The 8938-nt window shown below is 38.1% G+C and overlaps 1 long non-coding RNA gene across 1 annotated transcript in view; it reads left to right on the forward strand.

Moving 5' to 3' along the window:
* LOC111535906 overlaps positions 1-8078 on the forward strand; it is a 13121-nt gene extending 5043 nt beyond the window's left edge. Inside the window, exon 2 of the long non-coding RNA XR_002729602.1 lies at positions 7969-8078. This is a non-coding gene — a long non-coding RNA (uncharacterized LOC111535906). The remainder of the gene's footprint in view (positions 1-7968) is intronic.
* Positions 8079-8938: the final 860 nt, after the last annotated feature.

Consider the following 8938-nt stretch of genomic DNA (forward strand, 5'->3'; position numbering starts at 1 on the left):
TTTGGTTCCATATGAACTTTAAAGCAGTTTTTTCCAATTCTGTGAAGGAAGTCATTGGTAGCTTGATGGGGATGGCATTGAATCTATAAATAACCTTGGGCAGTATGGCCATTTTCCCGATATTGATTCTTCCTGTCCATGAGCATGGTATGTTCTTCCATTTGTTTGTGTCCTCTTTGATTTCACTGAGCAGTGGTTTGTAGTTCTCCTTGAAGAGGTCCTTTCCATCCCTTGTAAGTTGGATTCCTAGGTATTTTATTCTCTTTGAAGCAATTGTGAATGGAAGTTCATTCCTGATTTGGCTCTCTGTTTGTCTGTTACTGGTGTATAAGAATGCTTGTGATTTTTGCACATTAATTTTGTATCCTGAGACTTTGCTGAAGGTTCTTATCAGCTTAAGGAGATTTTGGGCTGACACGATGGGGTTTCCTAAATATACAATCATGTCATCTGCAAACAGGGACAATTTGACTTCTTCTTTTCCTAACTGAATACCCTTGATTTCTTTCTCTTGCCTGATTGCCCTAGCCAGAACTTCTGACACTATGTTGAATAGGAGTGGTGAGAGAGGGCATCCCTGTCTTGTGCCAGTTTTCAAAGGGAATTTTTCCAGTTTTTGCCCACTCAGTATGATATTGGCTGTGGGTTTGTCATAAATAGCTCTTATTATTTTGAGATACGTTCCATCAATACCGAATATCTTGAGCGTTTTTAGCATGAAGGTCGGGAAGGGGAACATCACACACTGGGGCCTATCACGGGGAGGGGGGAGGGAGGAGGGATTGCATTGCGAGTTATACCTGATGTAAATGACGAGTTGATGGGTGCTGACGAGTTGATGGGTGCAGCACAGCAACATGGCACAAGTATACAGATGTAACAAACCTGCACGTTATGCACATGTACTCTAGAACTTAAAGTATAATAAAAATAAATAAATAAAAGAAAAGTATTATTTGAAAATTGATCGAAATCCTCCTCGCCACAGTCATTGTGTGACTCAGCTGCCTGTTCCGTTCTCCCCCCTTGGTAGGGAATGGCTAGGCTACTGGGAGTTACTGGGATATTCCTGAGAAAAGCATGGAAAATAGGAGACCACGGTAAGTTGGCTTTATTGGAGTTAGGGTTAAATCCAACTCTTCTAGTGGCCAAATAACTTTATAGTTGAACGGGAGCCATATGTACATCCATGAAAAAAGATTGGAGTGGAGCTCAGAATAATTAGTTTCATACTAATACTAACCTTACTGATACTTACCTAGCACAGTCATGGTGTATAAAAAGTATTCAATAAATGTTAGCAATACTGTTAATTACTAATACTAAGGTGAATATGTAGAGAACTATGAACATTCTCATACTGTTGGTGTCAATTGTTACAAGGACTTTGAAAATAGTTTAGCATTACTAGTAAAGTAGAAGACCCGCATAATCTATGATCCAGTAATTTCACTCCTGGGTATAGACTCTTTAAGGCCTTCCTGCTCCAAATATGGTCCATAGACCAGCTATAACATCACCTGGGAGCTTGTTAGAAATGTGTGATTTCAAGTCCCACCCCAGACCTACAGAATCAGAATCTGAATTTTAACAAGATATCAAGTGATTTTTATGCACATTAAAGTATGAGAAGCATCTAGAGGAACTATTTACTTGTGAACAATGAGACTTTGTTTCAAGAATATTCTTTCTTTCAAGAATATTCATGATATCAAACAACAGAAACAACCCAGACACCAGTGAATAGGAGAATAGATAATTATGGAATTTTGATAGCATGCATAGCTGCTAAATAATGAACTAGAGCCACATGGATAAATCTCAAAAACATAATATTAGAGTAGAGGACAAATTGCAGAATGCATATAATGTGAGAACTTTTATAAGACTTAAAATATATCAGTTATACTATTTATACATATATGCTAAAAGTATAAAAACATGCATGGGAATAAAACCACCAAATATAAGGCTTAAAAATATATCAGTTATACTATTTATACGTATATACTAAAAGTATAAAAACATATATGGGAATAAAACCACCAAATTCATGATAGTAGTTACTTCTAGGATGGAGAGGAATGGGATCTTGGAGGATTATTCATTGGCATGAAGCATATTTGTAATATTTCATTTACTTGTTTAAAAGCTTAAGCAAATATAGCAGCATGCTATAATTTGACAAACTTGAGGATTAGCTACATGGATTTTCATTATTTTATTCTTTATTCTTTTTCAAATGATCTACCAGAGAGAATGATTCTAAAAGTATCATGGGCATATTAATATAGGTACCTAAGAAATACTAAACCTTTTAAAATTTTCTCCCCTCAGTTACTTAAATAAATCATCTTTTCTTCATATGTGATCTGTGATTGATGACCATCCCCCCCCCTTCAGTATCACCCCAGTCGGGAGAGTCTCTAGTCCCCAGAGTTCATCATTCATCATATATTGATTGTGAACATATTAGGTGGGTATACAGTGGTTGACAAGACAAAAAAAAAGCCCTTACACTCATGGAGCTTGTATTCTAGTGGTAAAAGACTTACAAGAATCTAGTCAACAAATGCATAGCCAAGATAATTTCAGCTTATGATCACTATTATAATGAAAATGAAACAGGATAATGAAGAGTGAGAGACTAGAATGTATATGGAATGAAGATCATTTTGACTGGGTTGCATAGGGAAGTTTTTATATTAGGCCGTCTTTAGGCTGGTTCCTAGGATAATGGAAAGGAGTTAGACATGTGATAATATGGAAGAAGAGCATGTCAGACAGAGAAGCCAACAAGTGCAAGGCTCTGAAGTGAAGGAGCTTAGACTGTTGGAGGAATAGCTAGAAGTTCAATGTGGCTGGTGCATAGTGATCAAGTAATGGAGAAATTTTATGACGATTCTTTAACGCACTGAGACATTGAAACATTTTAAGCATATCAGCCTCTTGTTTGGATGCCTGTGACCTGTTGGGAGACTGTGGCCCAAGAAAGAGATAATTCTTGAGCTTCGATGGTAGCAGTGGAGACAGAAAAGTAGACAGAGTCAGAATCCATTTTGGAAGTAGAGTTGACCGGACTTGTTAATGGAATGAATGCAGCGGCAAGGGAAAGAAAAGAATGGATTATTTTTAATTTTTGGCACGAGTGACAGAGAAGATGGTGGTTCTATTTACAGAGATGAGGAAGAAGGGGAGCGAATTTTGGAACTAAAATAAAGAGTTTAGTGCTGGTCATATTGAATTTGAAATGCTTATTAGATATCCAAGTGGAGGCACTAGAGCAGCATGGCTGGAAATAAAAATTTGGGAGTCATTAGCCTAGAGATGGTGTTTAACAACACGGTACTAGATTAGATTACCCAATGAAAGGGTGTACATGGAGAAGAAAAGAGTTTTGAAGACTGAGTCTAGGACACCCCAAAATTTAAAAGTCTGGTAGATGAGAAGCCTTCACTGGTATTTGATTAGTGTATTCATTGGGGGAGGTGAAAGGAAAATTGGTGACTAGGTTTCTGATGACTAGCAGCTGAATTTTAACTTCAGATTTTGCTTCCTATCCTTGGTAAAATAATTAGCCACAGTGACTTCCTAATAGTTATTGGTAAGGCAGTGAAGAGGGCTTGGGCTTTGAGGAAGGAAGAAACTCTAGGAAGTGAAAACTTAAGAGGGATGCAAATGTTGTTCAGTGTAAGGCTATGGAGGAAAGCCAATGGCTTACTGCTCTGGTTTTCATCTGCTTTCAACTTTCAGCTGCATTCTAAGTGGCTGTAATTAAAAACAACTTCTTTGGGACATTGTGTTTGCAGCTGTCTGCTTTCCCTTGAGAACTGAGATAGTCTCCGGAACCTCATTCCTAATCTACCCTGCACACATGGAGTCTGGTTGCTGGGTGGGGTAGAGGTTTCAAGGGGAGCGATCCCCAATGTTTGCAGATAAAATTATGAATCGAACTCTAGGAATTGTTCGTTCAAAGACAAATTCACTGTTTTTGTTTTCTCCTTTTTTATAGAAATGTTCCTTCCATAGGAATAGATTCCTTGAGTGTTGGGGATCAGAGTAGAATCAAATCAAACTTTTTCTTTGAATTTTATGCCTAAGTCTAACCCCTCATGACTTTCAGTTGAGCTCTAAGCAGCCTTGCAAAATAAATACTGTATATTATAATGTAGAAGATTCTTAGGTGTGTATAAGACATGCCCCAATATTTTAAAAAACATTTCCTCTTTTTAAAAAGTTAAAGTGTATTTAAAGTAGTTTCTAGAAGGATAACTTTTTCTCATGAAAATACAGTGTACATTTTTGCTAGAGGTACAATAAGATGCAGAGAAATTATTTGTGCCAATAACTCGGTCCATTATTTTACGTATTTTGCTCACTATATGGGTGTATTAGATGTTGAAAATATTTGCATACATTATTGGTGCTAGAAGTTGGGAAGTATAGCTCATATGCCAGCAAATAAGATAGTCTGCTTGCAAACAGGTTTATTTTTTAACTAGCTCATGTTCTTTTTAAGGAATACCAGTAATTAGCTGATTAACATTCTCGACCCTTTATACTCACACTAGAAGTTGTTAATGTAGAAGACAAGTCAGCAAAGTTTTTCTGTAAATGACCAATAAAACTTTAGGCTTTGCAAGCCATATGGTCTCTATTGCAACAATGCAACTCTACCCTTTTAAAGTGAAGAGTTGTATATAATATATAGACAAATAGGTATAGCCGTGTTCCAATAATATTTTATTTCTGAAGCTAGCTACAGAGCTGGAATTGGCCAAGGTTATAGTTTGCCCACTTCTGTTGTAGAAGATCATTTTACCTGGAATGTCTCAGACCGGATTTATTCCCAATTAAGAAGTTCTTACAATTGCAAAAAGATACTTTAAAACAGTTGTTACATATCATACCATATATAGCATATAGCAACTGAGGATCTTTTCAACTTGTGAAAGTCACCACAGATGATGCAGTCATGTCTAGAGATTATTGTTTAATATTTCTTTATAATCTGTTCTACCTCATAGCATTTAAGGCCACCAAGACATCACCAACAGGTTTTTGGAGCTCATTAGATCATACCATCACCACTCTTGCAATATACTGGGAGACAGTTTAGTGTAGTAGTTATAAGATCAGACTTTGAAGCCACACAGTTATGAGGTTGGGTCCTAGCTCTTATTCTTTTACCGTCATTTAACCTTCTAAACGTCCCAATGCATCAGTTTCCATATCTATAAAATGATTTCTTACATGTAAAATACAAGTACTTAGTAAGCATTCCATAGGTATTAGCTGTTATTCTAGCAATAATTATTCAGTTGTGGCATGGCATTTTTAAATAGATCATCAATGGAAAAGTCCTTTTAGACAGTTCCCTTTTTTCATGTGTCTGGTATTTGAACTCTCAAATAAATTATCTTCTATGATACTAGTCTTAGATGAACGTCTTTTAGTCAGGCTGGAGTAACTCTTGCTTTACAGGGCAAGGCAAATACATCAAGACACTGAAATTAGGCTTAAGAAAACATTGTGGTTTACGACTCAAATTAACCAATCTTATTTAGTATATTTTATTGATGAAACAACTTCTCATTTTCCCAGGCCCCATGGACAGTTGTTACAAATGCAGACTTCTCCAGGGCTTTACTATTTTTGACCTGGTTAAACCTATGTGTTTTGCTCCAAGTTGGTGGGCAGTTTTCATATGCTTTGTGTGTGTGTGTGTGTGTGTGTGTGTGTGTGTCTGTCTGTCTGTGATGCTTTTAAAAGAATTAGTCAACTTATTCAACTTTAGTAGAACATGCTCTGTTGGTAATAATTGGGAAGGAGTAGTTTTCTGGAGCATTTATTTGGTTTAGCTTACAGACAAGAAAACAAGAAGCACCGGGCACAGTGGCTCACAGCTTTAATCCCAGCACTTTGGGAGGCTGAGGCAGTTTGATCACAATGTCAATAGATCACGACCATCCTGGCCAACATGGTGAAACCCTGTCTCTACTAAAAATACAAAAATTAGCTGGGCGTGGTGGTGGGCACCTGTAGTCCCAGCTACTTGGGAGGCTAAGACAGGAGAATCGCTTGAACCCAGGAGGTGGGGGTTGCAGTGAGCCAAGACCGCGCCACTGCACTCCAGCCTGGTGACACAGTGAGACTCCATCTCAAAAAAAAGGAAAAGAAAAGAAAGCAAGAAGCTTTAGCTTTTGATGCCTGCAAGACTCTTCCAGCACAAATGGTCTGGGACCCATATGTTTAAGGTGAATATGGGAAAAGTTTACTGTATTACCAGGAAGTAAGCAATTAATGTTTGTAAAATGCTGTATTAAAGTTTGAGTAGTATTATAATATGCCAATTATTATTATAAAGTGACGACTATCTCCAAACTGGAGTATTAAAGCATGATTTAAAACCATCAGTTTCTCCACCTAACTAATGTAGCTTACATACCTACCTTAATTTTGGAGCTGGAGTATTTTTGGCTCTTTGTGAATACTCATTATGTCCTTCTGCAGTGTTCCAGAGCAACACTGCCTTCCAAAGTCTGGCCACCTGCATGAGGATATCCTCAGCTGAGAGTTTGAACAGATGAACATGTGGCACATCTAATGGAGAGGTGTAATGTTTCACTAAGAAGAAGAGCTGGTTGTCATGAGTTAGTCCTGCAGAGAGCGGGAGATTTCAGAATGGCCAACAGCAATATGAGTAGTTAGAGGCTCAGTTAGAGTATCAGGGAAAGTGCATTATATAGCAGTTAAAAGCAAAGCCTCTAGAATAAAACAGACCTGGATTCAAATATTACTTCTACCACTCATTTTCCATGCATAACCTTAAGCAAGTTGTTCAACATTTCAGAATCTCAGTCTCCTCCTCTCTAAAGGAAAGGTGATGATAATGAACCTAACTCATTGGGGGCTGTTATGTGGATTAAATGAGCTTATGCATGAATGCTCTTTGCACAGTAACACTAGGTGATAGTTATTAATCCTCCACCAGTATCACGCCCTCTATGCCAGCCCCTGGAAAAATCCTACTAATTCTGTAAGGATTATCTCCAAACCTTTCTTCATGCCCTGGTGATACTTTGAACCTTTCTTATGGCACTTTTCCTGTTTTTCTGTTTCTCACAATTATAAATATACTTGCCTAATCTCTTCCTACTAGACTGAAAGTAACTTGAGGGTAGAGATGTTGTGTATGTGTCTCCCACAAAGACTAACAGAAAATCTTGCATATGGTAGGCACTCAATACTTACTGAGCTGAATTAAATTGCACTAGTTTATATTTAAAATATACTTACCAATAAGTACCATCAGTTGGTGTCATGTTGTGACACTGCCATTGGTCTTTACTTCCCTTCTTTCCAGAGGCCTGTCATTTGTCTTGCAGTGATAGTTCAAGGGTATCTGTCATAGAAGTGAGTTGGGAGTTCATAGAGTTTCCAGAAAGACTTTTTCTGTAACACTCACAGAAAGTCATAGACACCAAAATGGCAATAAGTACTGCTGGATCAATTCAATAAATATGTATTGAGGACTTGTTGTATGTAAGAGATTGTGGGTCGGGTGTGGTAGCTTACACCTGTAATCCCAGCACTTTGGGAGGCCGAGGTGGGTGGATAACCTGCGGCCAGGAGTTTGAGACCAGCCTGGCCAACATGGTGAAACTCCGTCTCTACTAAAAATACAAAAATTTGCCGGGTGAGGTGGGGGGCGCCTGTAATCCCAGCTACTTGGGAGGCTGAGGCAGGAGAATCGCTTGAACCCGGGAGGTGGAGGTTTCAGTGAGCTGAGACCATGCCATTGCACTCCAGCCTGGGCAACATAAGAGCAAAACTCTGTCTCAAAAAAATGAAAAAAAAAAAAGAGATTGTGATAGTTCTATGGGGATATGCAAAGCTACAGGAGAGAGAAAGAATGAGAGAGCAAGAGAGATAAATTCTGACTGGGAGAATTATTTTTGTTTCTAGGCTAGTGAAGGAGGCTTCAAGAAGTTCCAAGTCTTGGTGGCTAATGATGTGAACATATCGTATGGCTTGAGGAGGTGAAGACTGCTTACGGACCTTAAAAGATTTGGTAAAAAAAAAAAAAAAAAAAAAAAAATATTGGAACAGTGGTTTTCTCAATCTTGTCTGCTCTTTGGAAACACCTCGGAGGGGGATGGATTAAAAATAGTGATAACTGGGTCCCAGTCCTTAGACATTCTGATGTAATTGATGTAGGTTACAGTTTGGACCCTGGGATTGTTCTTAATTGGCCCAAGTGACTCAGATGCACAGCTGCGGCTGAAAATCATGGCTTCGGAGTTGTGTTTCTGAGGGAGCCTCAAGTAGTTATTTAGTTCTTGTTTATACTCTGGCTAAGATAACAGTCCATCCATTTATATCAAGGACATTCCCTGCTATAATTTGGTAAGTTATTTCTTGGAGGGAAAAATACTCTTTTGTCGTTGTTGCATTTTTATTGCCTTCATTCATTTCTCAGAGGGGAAAAATTGACAATTAAGATGTGTAATGGACCATTTTTACAGCAAAGTGAGGAGGTGACTGGAGACCATATGTTGCCCACAAACAGAGCCTTCAGCAAACGTTGAAGAGAAAAAAATACTTTTTAATAACAGACTCCAATCACTTATTCATTTATTTAGAAAACATCTAAAAGGACTATATTAATTTCCTATTGTTGCCGTAACAAGTTACCACAAACTTAGTGCATTAAAACAACACAAATTTATTATCTAATAGTTCTGAAGGTCAGAACGCCTAAAATCAAAGTGTTGGTTACTGCATTCTTTCTGATGGCTCTAGGGAAGAATTTGTTTCCTTGCCTCTTCTGGTTTCCAGAGGCTACTCATGTTCCTTGGCACAAGGCTGCATCACTTCCACCTCTCTGTTGTCACATCTTCTCTGACCCCTGCTTTCCTCTTATAAGGACTCTTTT

This window comes from Piliocolobus tephrosceles, chromosome 12 (assembly GCF_002776525.5).
Source record: "Piliocolobus tephrosceles isolate RC106 chromosome 12, ASM277652v3, whole genome shotgun sequence".
Lineage (NCBI taxonomy): Eukaryota > Metazoa > Chordata > Mammalia > Primates > Cercopithecidae > Piliocolobus > Piliocolobus tephrosceles.